Source organism: Arachis hypogaea, chromosome 15 (assembly GCF_003086295.3).
Source record: "Arachis hypogaea cultivar Tifrunner chromosome 15, arahy.Tifrunner.gnm2.J5K5, whole genome shotgun sequence".
Taxonomy (NCBI): domain Eukaryota; kingdom Viridiplantae; phylum Streptophyta; class Magnoliopsida; order Fabales; family Fabaceae; genus Arachis; species Arachis hypogaea.
The window spans coordinates 41,622,859-41,636,143 of NC_092050.1; the positions used below are offsets into that span (position 1 = coordinate 41,622,859).

General features: G+C 36.7%; 1 non-coding gene across 1 annotated transcript; it reads right to left on the bottom strand.

Annotated features, from left to right (window-relative positions):
* Nucleotides 1–12,947: 12,947 nt before the first annotated feature.
* LOC112753971 (small nucleolar RNA R71) lies at nt 12,948–13,055 on the bottom strand. The gene has a single exon (XR_003178330.1). It is a non-coding gene; the product is annotated as a small nucleolar RNA R71 (small nucleolar RNA).
* Nucleotides 13,056–13,285: the final 230 nt, after the last annotated feature.

The window sequence follows — 13,285 nt, forward strand, 5'->3', positions numbered from 1 at the left end:
CTCAACATCAAATGCAACCGTCTTGGAAGGAGGCTCTATGTCTTGACTTTCCCATGGAGGTTCAGCATCTCCCAAGTCTTCAACCACTTTTTCCTCTACAAGTATCATGGCTTCCTTCACTTGTTCCAATACAAAGCCATGCTCCTCATTGTCCACTGAAGTTTCTAGTGTCTCCTTCATGCTACGCTCTTCTTTAGGTTCTCCACATGCAGCCATGGGAGCATTTTGAGTTCTCAGATGTCAGGAGGCTATTATATTTACTAACTCGCCTAAGGCGGCCGCGAAATTTAGCACACTCTTATTCATCCTTTCTTGCCCTTGAAGAATAGCACTAAGGGGGTTGTTATCCAATGGAGGTTGGGGTGGATAGGAGGGTTTATTATTTTGGAGAAAGGGTTCATAATAGGAAGGTGGTTCTTCTTGATAAGGATATGGGATGGTGAATATTGAGGTGGTGGTTCTGGGTGTGGTTCATATGGTGGTTGGTGTGGTGGATATAGGTTAGGGTCATATGGTGGTGTTTGGTGGTAAGGGGCTTGTGAGTATGGTGGTTCAAAGTTGTGTTGAGGAGATGGTTCATAAGCATATGGCGGGGCTTGTTGGTAACTACAAGGGAGTCTACCATAGTCATCATTTTGGTATGCATCACAGAATGGTTGTTGGTTATAGTGCATTGGAGGGGGTTGTTGCCAAGAGGGTTGATCAAATCCTTGTGGCTCCTCCTATCTTTGATTCTTCCAACCTTGATGTCTATTCTCATTATAGTTTCCTCTTCCTGCAACATAATTGTAACCAGACTCACAGCCAAAGGGGTGAGAGTTCATAGTAGCAAATAAAAATTAAAAACGAAAAAAAAAAATAAATTTAAATTAAAAGGTTATTAAAATTCAAATTTTGAAAATTAAATTTTTGAATTTTAAATTTTGAAATTTGAAATTTAAAATTTGAAATTTGAAAATTGAAATTTGAAATTTGAAATTTGAAATTTGAAATTTGAAATTTGAAAAAAAATTTTAATTTTGAATTTTTTTAAAATTTTGAAATTTGAATTTTGAAAAAGTCAACAATATAAGATAAAAATTTGAAAAAGATTTAAATTTTGAAAAGGTTTGATTTTTAAAATTTTAAATTTTAAAATTTTAAATTTGGATTTTTAATTTTGGAATTCAAATATTGAAATTTGAAATTTGATTTTTGAAATAAGATAAGATAAGATTTTGAAAAAGATATGATTTTTTTGAAAAAAAGATTTGAATTTTGAAATTTAAAATTTGAAATTTTTAAATTTTGAAATTTGAGATTTGAATTTTAAATTTTTAAATTTGAATTTTGAAAAATTGAAATTTGAAATTTGAAATTTGAGTTTTAAATTTTGAATTTTTGAATTTAATGAGGAAAGAGAAAAACAATAAAATGACACCAAACTTAAAATTTTTATATCAAAACGAAGAAAACAACTAAGAACAACTTGAAGGTCAAGATGAACACGAAGAACAAATTTTTGAAAAAAAAATTTAATAACTAAGTTAAAACCAATAACCTCTTAATTTATGAAAACGTAAAAATAAAAACAAAAATAAAAACAAATAAACAAGCAAAAGAAAATATTTACATTAACCAATAATAAGGCACACGTTTGCAATTCCCCGGCAACGGCGCCATTTTGACGAACTGAAGATTGATGCTTTAGAATTTACAATAAGTTCTCGTTGCAAGTATAGCTTCTAAACCAAGCAATCAACCTTTCGTACAAACGTTTTGGTTGTCACAAGTAACAAACCCCTAATAAAATTTAAATGACAAGTAATAAGGAGCAGGTAATTTAAATGACAAGTAAAATAAATTAGCAGTAATAAAATCTCTTGGAAAGGTATAAGAATTAGAATTCCTATCCTAGTTATCCTTATCAAATGTGATGAGAATTGGGTTTCAATCCCACTTAGTCAAGTCAAGTGGACTAATTAGCTTGTTCCTCAAGTCCTAGTCAATCCCTGTGGGAAGACTAGCTTTAGAGCGATCTAGATCAATTAGTAATCTGCCAATTTCAACCACTGCTGAGTTTGACGACTCAAGTATTACCAATTACTTAACCAAAGCCAAAAGGAAGAAAATATCTAAATTAAATTAAAATCATTCATAAATGGAATAAAACAATCATAAACTGAAATACCTCAAAATATATTAAATAGAACATTCAAATCTTAACATGGGAAGGTTCATAAGCTAAATTAGAACATTAACAAGTAAGAGAATTGGAATAATTAAAAATAGAAGAGAGACATTAATTAAAGGAAAATATTGGACCTGGTATTGAAGCAATAAAATTATAAGGAATCCTAATCCTAAATCCTAAGAGAGAGGAGAGAGCCTCTCTCTCTAAAAACTACATCTAAAAACCTAAAATTGAGAATTATGAGCTTATGATTATGAATGAATAGATTCTCCCACTTTATAGCCTTTAATCTATGTTTTTTGGGCCGCAAACTGGGTCAAAAACAGCCCAGAAATCGCTGGAGAAGAAATCTGCCACGCTGATTTTTGGCACTGCGACGCGTCCGCGTGGAGCGTGCGTTCACGTCGCCTAGCGTGAGGGCAACTATGGCATATTATATATCAAATCGAAGCCCCAGACGTTAGCTTTTCAATGCAACTGAAACTGCATTATTTGGACCTCTGTAGCTAAAGTTATAGCCGTTTGAGTGCGAAGAGGTCAGGCTGACAGCTTTGCAGTTCTTTCAACTTCTTGTATTCCTTCTATTTTTGCATGCTTCCTTTCCATCCTCTAAGCCATTCCTGCCCTATAAACTCTGAAATTACTTAACACACATATCAAGGCATATAATGGTAATAAGAGAGGATTAATATTAGCAAATATAAGGCCAAAGAAGCATGTTCTCAATCATAGCACAAAATCAGGAAGGAAAATGTAAAACATGCAAATAGTATGAATAAGTGGGTAAAGAGTTGATAAAAACCACTCAATTGAGCATAAGATAAACCATGAAATAGGGGTTTATCAGGGGGCAACAATTTCCACGCGACGCGTACGTGTCGCGCATGCCCACGCGTGGTGTGTGTAATTGAAAATGACGCGTACGCGTCATGGATGCGCACACGTGGGTCAAGTTGTGCTCATTGCACACCAGCTGTACGATTCCAGCCCAACTTTCTGGGCATTGAATGGAGACGCGGATTTGAAATCGACGCCCACACGTGACCCATGCGTACGGGTGGTGTGGTTTTTTTTTTTTTTTAGAATATGCAGAATGCAAAATGCAGATACTGATGTGGATGGTATGAATGATACTAGGGAAAATAAAATAAAATAAAACTAAAACAAACAAAACAAAACAAAATTAAAATTGAAAAGGGACGATCATAACATGGTGGGTTGTCTCCCACCTAGCACTTTTAGTTAAAGTCCTTAAGTTGGACATTTGATGAGCTCCTTGTTATAGTGACTTGTGCTTGAACTCATCCAGAAATCTCCACCAATATTTGTAATTCCAATAGCCTCCGGGGTCCCAAACTAGGCACGTAAAGCCTTCGAGCAAATTAAACCAGGTTTTCAGGCCCTAGGAGTGTTGATTATCAGAATGAATTCCAGGATCCCAAACATTGCTTTTGTACCCGTCTTCACTTTTATCTACATTCTTCCAACCGGGTGGTACGCAACCTGAATTTTTACTGAGACACCCACACATCTTCCAAAACCCATTTAATCGATCTCTATACCAATCCTTGCACTTCCATTTGGAGCGTGGAGCCTTATTGAACCTTGCCTGCCAACTTTTATTACTAACCATCTCCCTCTTACTCTTAAAGCCATAAAGAGCTCTAAGCTGGCCATCGGTTTCAAGCAAACCATATTCAAGTGGGAAGGTAAAGATAAAGGCTAAGGATTTTACCCACTTGAAGTTTGTATTGGGTGGTAATGGCCTTGGGAGAGGTGTTTCCAGTGGTATTTCAAGCTCCACTTCCTTGTATTCTTCTGGGAATAATTCCACTTCCTTATAAACCTCTTCAACTGCAACCACGTCTCGATCAAAGTCTTCGATTTCTTCCTCAACACTCAAGTCATAAGTTGGAGGTTGAGAAAAATCTACATCCACATCATCTTCATACTCACTTGAGGAAGATCCTTCAATCTCAAAGAATTCAATTACGGATGCAAGTTCATCACTAGGAGAGCTTGATTTATGATCATCATTACCAAGGAAACTTGCTTCTTGATCTGTTCCTTCTAGTTCTTCATAAGGTACTTGCCTTGGGATTGTGCACTATCCTCCTCAGCATCAATTGCAAATTTCTAAGCGAAATTCTCCACAACTCTTGATTCCCATGAAGGTTCAGCGTCTCCTAAGTCTTCGACCAATTCTTCTTCTTTGATAATTCCGGCTTCCTCCACTTGTTCCAATACAAAGTCATGCTCGTTATTGTCCACCGGAGCTTCTAGTGTCTCCTTCATGCTACCTTCTTTATTAGATTCTCCACATGAAGCCATGGGAATTCCTTGAGTGTCCTAACGTCGGGAAGCTAATTGATTTATCGCTTGCTCCAGTTGATGAAAAGTTGCATGAAATTGATCTACTGTTTCCTTGAGGCGAGCTTGTGATTCTTGGGTCGATGGATATGGACATGGTGCATATGGAAGTGGTGGTTCTTGGGGGTAATTGGACTGGAATTGGGGTGGATAAGGGTTAGGGTCATATAGAGGTGAATGGTTGTAGGTGGCTTGTGAGTATGGTGATTTAAAGTTGTGTTGAGGAGGTGGTTCATTGGCATATGATGGAGCTTGCTGGTAACTACAAGGGGGTCAACCATATCTATCATCTTGGTACACACCTCGGAATGGCTCTTGACCATAGTAAATAGGTGGAGGTTGGTTGTCACGAAAAGGTCCACCATAACTATTGTCTTGGCATGCATTGTAAGATGGTCGTTGTCCATGGTACCTTGGAAGGTGTTGTTGCCGAAAGGGTTGATCAGATCCTCGTGGTTCCTTCCATCTTTGATTATTTTGACCTTGATGCATGTTCCTGTTATAGCTTCCATTACTTACAACAACATTGGAACCAAACTTAAAGCCAGAGGGGTGAGAACTCATAATAGCTAATAAAAATTAAAAACAAAAACAAAAACAAAAACAAATAAACAGCAAAAGAAAGTATTTACAATAACTAATAATAAGGCACACAATTGCAACTCCCCGGCAACGACGCCATTTTGACGAACGGAACTTTCGCACGATCTAGAATTTTCACAATTAAGTTCTCGTTGCAAGTATAGCTTCTAGACTGACAAGAAATCCTTTTTATAAAAGTTTGTTTATCACTAAAGCAAACCCAATGAAATTTATGATCGAAGTATTTAAACTTCGGGTCGTCTCTCAAGGAATTGCAGGGAAGTATGATTTATTATTGGTTATGGAAAAAGTATCTTTTTGGGTTTTTGAAATAGGGAACAGGAAAATAAACTGGCAATAATTAAAGTAAATTATCATGAAAACCATTGCAAGGTATAAGAACTGGAAATTCCATCCTAGTTATCCTTATCAAGGGTGACGAAAATTGTTTATTGCTCCCACTTAGTTAACCCTTACTAAATAAAGGAAAGTCAAGTGGACTAATCAATTTGATATCTCAAGTCCTAGTCAACTCCTATGGAAAGACTAGCTTTAGAGTGATCCAAATCAATCAGAAAATTCCAATTTTCAATCAACAGCTGAGTTTGATAACTCAAGTGTCACCAATTACTCAACCAAAGCAAAGGGAAAAAATCTAGATTAAATTAAAAACATCAATAACATAAACTTGAAGAAAGCAATCATAAATCTGAAATACCTCGACTTGTATTAAATAGAAAATCAAATTAAACATAGAAATGCATAAACCAATTTGGAAACATAAGTAATTAATAAGGGAAAATAGATAAAGTAGAATACTAAGACAATTAAAAGTAGAAGAGAACATAAATTAAAGGAACATTGAACCTGGAATTGAGAAAATGAAGAAATCCTAATCCTAAAACCTAAGAGAGAGGAGAGAGCTTCTCTCTCTAGAAAACTACATCTAAAACCTAAAATTCTCCATATTGAATGAATGTTGAATCCCTCTTTTGATTCCCTCATTCTCCAGCCTCTATTCTGTGTTTCTAGGCTTGGATTTGGGCCAAAAATAGCCCAGAAATTGCTGGGGGCAAATTCTGCAACTTTCTGCACGTGGCGTCTGTCACGCGTACGCGTAGGTCACGCGTGTGCGTCATTTGGAAGTTTTTCTTATCACGCGTATGCGTCAGTCACGCGTACGCGTCGCTCGTGCTTTGCGCTAGGCACGCGTCCGCGTCGTCCATGAGCGCGCGTCGCTGGCATTTCCTTCAAAAGTTCATTTTGCACGTTCCTTCCACTTTTGCATGTTTTCTTTCTGTCCTCTAAGCCATTCCTGCCCTATAAAGCCTGAAAATACTTAATACATAGATCACGGCATCGAATGGTAATAAAGGAATAATTAAAATTAACATTTTTAAGGCATAGGAAATATGTTTTCACTTATATCACAGAATAAGGAAGGAATTGTAAAACCATACAAATTATATGAATAAGTGGGTGAAGAATTGATAAAAACACTTAATTGAGCATAAGATGAATCATAAAATAGTGGTTTATCAAGAACTATACTATCAACAAAGTTATTTTCCTCCTAACCAAGAGAAATTCTTAGCCGACGATTTTGCTCCTATCAATTTTTTGGCGCCGTTGCCGGGGAATCGCAATGGTGTTATATTGTTGGCTAATATTCATATGTGAATATTGTGAATAGTTTGATTTTTGCTTAATTTGCTAGTTGTAGGATTTTGTTTCTCTCTGTTCCTTATTAGTTTTGTTTTATTTTCTCTTTTCACTATGAATTCTCATCACTTTGGTTATGAGTGTGGTTACAACTATGTTGTAGGAGAAAGAAACTACAATGAGAACATGCATCAAGGATGGAACGATAAAAGATGGGAGCAGCCTCAAGGATTTGATCAACCCTCTTGGCAACAACCCTCCTAAAGGTGCTATGAGCAAGAGCCATTCTAAGATGCATACCAATCAAATAGCTATGGTGAACCTTCTTGTGACTATCAATCACCACCACCATATGCCTATGAGCCCCCTGCTCAACACTGTCATCCACCATACTCACAAGCCCCTTACCACTAAACACCTCCATATGACCCTAATCCTTACCCAGCATACCAACCACCTTACGAACCATATGAACCATATGAAGAACCACCCCAATTCAACCACCAATACCCTCAAGAACCACCGTCTCCATATTATTACCAAGATGAACCACCTCCCATATACGAAGAAATCATGGCTAACCTTGCCAAAATTACATCCACCTTGGAATCATGGAACTCATGCAACAAGCAAAGCATCTCCACGGATGAATGTGAGAAATTAACCGAAGAGTGGAGCATGAAGGAGATTTTAGAATCTCAACATGAGGACAAGGAAATGGGGTATGACTTGCAACAAGTGGAGGAGGAAGAAATTGTTGAAGAAAAAGAACTGGTTGAAGAGCTAGGCGAAGTTGAACAAGAGGTGGGTTCCAAGCTTAAAAACACTTCCACACCAAATGATGTTGTTGATAATCTTGTGGAAGTTGTTGAGCCTTCTTCCAATGAGCTCAAATTTGGTGTTGAGCAGGATATTGCACAACCTCCAAGGCATAGCATGAATGATGAAAGATTGGAAGAGGTTGATCAAGAGGCAATCGCCACCAACGAGGAACATGTCGAAGTAGTTGGTGAGTAAGGAATTGAAATTGAAGAAGCTTACAAGGAGGTAGAGGTAGTCAAGAAAGAGCATAAGGGAGTAGACCTCGCATTGGCTAAGTGTGGGGAGGTCCCCCTTCCTAAGTCACCATCTATCCTTTCATTCAAGTGGGTAAATCTCTTATCTCTAAGCTTTATTATCCCACTTGAATATGAATTGCTTGAGACGGATGGTCAACTTAGAGCTCTTTGTGGAGTTAAGACTAGGAGAGAATTGTGTAGTGGTTGGAAACATCACTCTAGGTTCATGATGGATGCATGCTCAAGATCGACTTGCAAGGGTTGGTGTAGAGCTAAATTGCTTGGGTCTAGGAGAATGCTTTGGTGCTTACATGAGAATTCTATGTGCCTACCATCCGGATGGAATCATGATGACGATCAATTAGAAGACGGGTGTGAAAATAAGGTATGGGATCCCAGATCACAATATGAAGACCAAATTTAGGAGCTCATTTCTTGGGAAGAACCTCACCCAAACTTGGTGAAGTCGGTTGGAAATTCTGACAATCGTTTGAGGAGCAAGCATCCTTGGAGGTTCAAGGATGAATACAAGCATAAGCCGCCATGACAAGGAGCTCCCCATAAGTCCAACTTAAGGACAATAAACAAAAGTGCTAGGTGGGAGACACCCTACCATGGTAACATCTTTCCTTTTTCTCTTTTGTACATATTGGTAAATTAGTTTAATTGCATGTTTTGTTGGGTTAGCTGAGTCTATTTGGGAGTCTAGTAGGTTAAATAAGGTTTTATGATATTTTGGTAGCTGTTTGAAGGTTTGAATTACTTGGTTTGGTGCAAGAACTTGGAAAAATTTCGAAAAACAGAGCACCAACCTATGCCTACGCGTCCCCCACGCGTAGGCGTGACCCCAAGCTTTTCAACCATCCATGCATATGCGTGGATCCAAAATTTTCATTTCCCATACCAAAACCCGAGAGTTGCGCGAGTTTTGGGCTGGATTTGTGCTTTCAGCATAAAATCCACCCACGCGTATGCGTCGCTGATGAGCGGATAATTTATACGCTTTTTGGCATTGTTTTTAGTATGTTTTTAGTAGAATCTGGTTACTTTTAGGGATGTTTTCATTAGTTTTTATGTTAAATTCACATTTCTGGAGTTTACTATGAGTTTGTGTGTTTTTCTATGATTTCAGGTATTTTCTGGCTGAAATTGAGGGACTTGAGCAAAAATCAGATTCAGAGGTTGAAGAAGGACTGCTGATGCTATTGGATTCTGACCTCCCTGCACTCATAGTGGATTTTCTCGAGCTACAGAACTCAAAATGGCACACTTCCAATTGCGTTGGAAATTAGACATCCAGGGCTTTCCAGCAATATATAATAGTCCATAAGTTGCCTAAGTTTAGACGATGCAAACTGGCGTTCAACGCCAGCTCTCTGCCCAATTTTGGCGTCCAGCGCCAGAAACAAGTTGCAAAGTGGAGTTCAACGCCCAAAATGGCACAAAAGCTGGCGTTCAACTCCAAGAATGACCTCTCCATGTGTAGACTTCAAGCTCAGCCCAAGCACACACCAAGTGGACCCCGGAAGTGGATTTATGCATCAATTACTTACTTCTGTAAACCCTAGTAGCTAGTTTAGTATAAATAGGACTTCTTACTATTGTTTTAGAGATCTTTGAATCCGGGATTGTATCTTAGGATCATCTTTGGATGCCTGGTTCTTAGATCAGAGGGGCTGGCCATTCGGCCATGCCTGGACCTTTCACTTATGTATTTTTAACGGTAGAGTTTCTAAACTCCATAGATTAAGGTGTGGAGCTCTGCTGTTCCTCATGAATTAATGCAAAGTACAATTGTTTTTCTATTCAATTCAACTTATTCCGCTTCTAAGATATTCATTCGCACTTCAACCTGAATGTGATGAACGTGACAATCATCATCATTTCCTATGAACGCGTGCCTGACAACCACTTCCGTTCTACCTTAGATTGAATGAGTATCTCTTGTATCTCTTAATCAGAATCTTTGTGGTATAAGCTAGATTGATGGCGGCATTCATGAGAGTCCGGAAAGTCTAAACCTTGTCTGTGGTATTCCAAGTAGGACTCTAGGATTGAATGACTGTGACGAACTTCAAACTCGCGAGTGCTGGGCGTAGTGACAGACGCAAAAGGGTAGTAAATCCTATTCCAGTATGATCGAGAACCTCCAGATGATTAGCCATGCAGTGACAGCGCATTGGACCATTTTCACAGAGAGGAATAGGGCGCAGCCATCGACAAGGGTGATGCCTCCAGACGATTAGCCGTGCTGTGACAGAGCATTTGGACCATTTTTCAGAGAGGATTAAAGGTAGCCATTGACAACGGTGAAGTCCTTACAAAAAGCCAGCCATGGAAAGGAGTAAGACTGATTGGATGAAGGCAGCAGGAAAGCAGAGGTTCAGAGGAACTAAAGCATCTCTGTGCGCTTATCTGAAATTCTCACCAATGATTTACATAAGTATTTCTATCCTTCTTTTATTATTCGAAAACTCCATAACTATTTTATATCCGCCTGACTGAGATTTACAAGGTGACCATAGCTTGCTTCATACCAACAATCTCCGTGGGATCGACCCTTACTCACGTAAGGTTTATTACTTGGACGACCCATTGCACTTGCTGGTTAGTTGTATCGAAGTTGTGACAAATTATGAATTGAGATTAAAGCACCAAGTTTTTGGAGCCATTACCAGAGATCACAATTTCGTGCACCAAGTTTTTGGCGTCGTTGTCGGGGATTGTTCGAGTTTGGACAAATGACGGTTCATCTTGTTGCTCAGATTGGGTAACTTTCTTTTCGTTTTCTTTTCAAAAAGTTTTCAAAAATTTTTCAAAAAAATCTTTCAAAAATTTCTCCTTTGTTTTCGAAAAAAAATTTTTTAAAATAAAAATGTTTTCAAAAATATATTTTTCTTCAGAATTTTTAAGAATGAATTCTAGAGTTTCATGAAGCATGTTGAAGCATGCTGGCTATAAAACCATGTCTAAATTCTTTTAGACAGAGGTTTTGGCTTAAAATTGAATGAATTACTCCCATATTCATGCTAAAGCTTGACTGGCTATTAAGCCATGTCTAACCCTCAGATTGGAGCTTTAGATTAAGATTGTAAGATTCCTGGAATTCATATTAAAAATTTTGGAATCCTTATTTTTTCTTTTCCAAATAATTTTCGAAAAAAAAATACAAAAAAAAAATTTTAGAAAATCATAAAAAATCAAAAATATTTTTGTGTTTCTTGTTTGAGTCTTGAGTTAAGTTGTAAGTTTGGTGTCAATTGCTTGTTCATCCTGCATTTTTCGAAAAATCATGCATTCATAGTGTTCTTCATGATCTTCAAGTTGTTCTTGGTAAGTCTTCTTGTTTGATCTTGATGTTTTCTTGTTTTGTGTCTTTTCTTGTTTTTTATATGCATTTTTGCATTCATAGTGTCTAAACATGAAAGATTTCTAAGTTTGGTGTCTTGCATGTTTTCTTTGCATATAAAATTTTCAAAAATAAGTTCTTGATGTTCATCATGATCTTCATAGTGTTCTTGGTGTTCATCTTGACATTCATAGCATTCTTGCATGCATTCATTGTTTTGATCCATAATTTTGATGCATTGAGTTTTTTTCATGTTTTTCCTCTCATCATTAAAAATTCAAAAATCAAAAAAATATCTTTCCCTTTTTCACTCAGAAATTTCGAAAATTTGAGTTGACTTTTTCAAAACTTTTTAAAATCTAGTTGTTTCTTATGAGTCAAATCAAATTTTCAATTTAAAAATCTTATCTTTTTCAAAATCTTTTTCAAAAATCAAATCTGTTTCATTTTTCTTAGTTATTTTCGAAAATTTAAAAGTGTTTTTCAAAAATCTTTTTCTTATCTTTATCATATAATTTTCGAAAATAACATCATCAATTAATGTTTTGATTCAAAAATTTCAAGTTTGTTACTTGCTTGTTAAGAAAGATTCAAACTTTAAGTTCTAGAATCATATCTCATGATTTCTTGTGAATCAAGTCATTAATTATGATTTTAAAAATCAAATCTTTTTCAAAAACTAATTTCAATCATATCTTTTCAAAAATATCTTCTTATCTTATCTTTTTAAAAAATTTGATTTCAAAATATCTTTTCTAACTTCCTAACTTCTTATCTTTTCAAAATTTGTTTCAACTAACTAACTAACTTTTTGTTTGTTTCTTATCTTTTCAAAACTACCTAACTAACTCTCTCTCTCTAATTTTCAAAAATATCTTCCCTCTTTTTCAAAAATTCTTTTTAATTAACTAATTATTTTAATCTTTGATTTTAATTTTCGAAAATTACTAACCTTTTTCAAAAACTATTTTCGAAAATCACTAACCCTTTTTCAAAAGTAATTTTGGAAAATCCTTCTCCCTCATCTCCTTCTAATTATTTATTCATCTACTAACACTTCTCTTCATCTCACATCACTGCTCCTATCCTTACCCTTGTGTTTGGATTCTTCATTTTTTCTTCACCCCTATTCCTTTTCTTCTTCTACTAACAATAAGGAACCTCTTTACTGTTACATAAAGGATTCCTCTTCTTTTCTTGTTCTCTTCTCTTTCTTATGAGCAAGAACAAGGAAAAAGGCATTCTTGTTGAAGCTGATCCAGAACCTGAAAGGACTCTGAAGAGGAAACTAAGAGAAGCTAAATTACAATAATCAAGAGACAACCTTATTGAAAATTTCGAACAAGTAAAGGAGATGGCAGCCGAACCCAACAACAATAATGCAAGGAGAATGCTTGGTGACTTTACTGCACCTAATTCCAATTTACATGGAAGAAGCATCTCCATTCCTACCATTGGAGCAAACAATTTTGAGCTGAAACCTCAGCTAGTTTCTCTGATGCAGCAGAACTGCAAGTTTCATGGACTTCCATCTGAAGATCCCTTTCAGTTCTTAACTGAATTCTTGCAAATCTGTGATACTGTTAAGACTAATGGAGTAGATCCTGAAGTTTACAGGCTCATGCTTTTCCCTTTTGCTGTAAGAGATAGAGCTAGAGTATGGTTGGACTCTCAACCTAAGGATAGCCTGAACTCTTGGGATAAGCTAGTCAAGGCTTTCTTAGCCAAGTTCTTTCCTCCTCAAAAGCTGAGTAAGCTTAGATAGGATGTTCAGACTTTCAGACAGAAAGAAGGTGAATCCCTCTATGAAGCTTGGGAGAGATACAAAGGACTGACCAAAAAGTGTCCTTCTGACATGCTTTCAGAATGGACCATCCTGGACATATTCTATGATGGTCTGTCTGAATTAGCTAAAATGTCATTGGACACCTCTGCAGGTGGATCCATTCACCTAAAGAAAACGCCTGCAGAAGCTCAAGAACTCATTGACATGGTTGCTAATAACCAGTTCATGTACACTTCTGAGAGGAATCCTGTGAGTAATGGGACGCCTATGAAGAAGAGAGTTCTTGAAATTGATACTCTGAATGC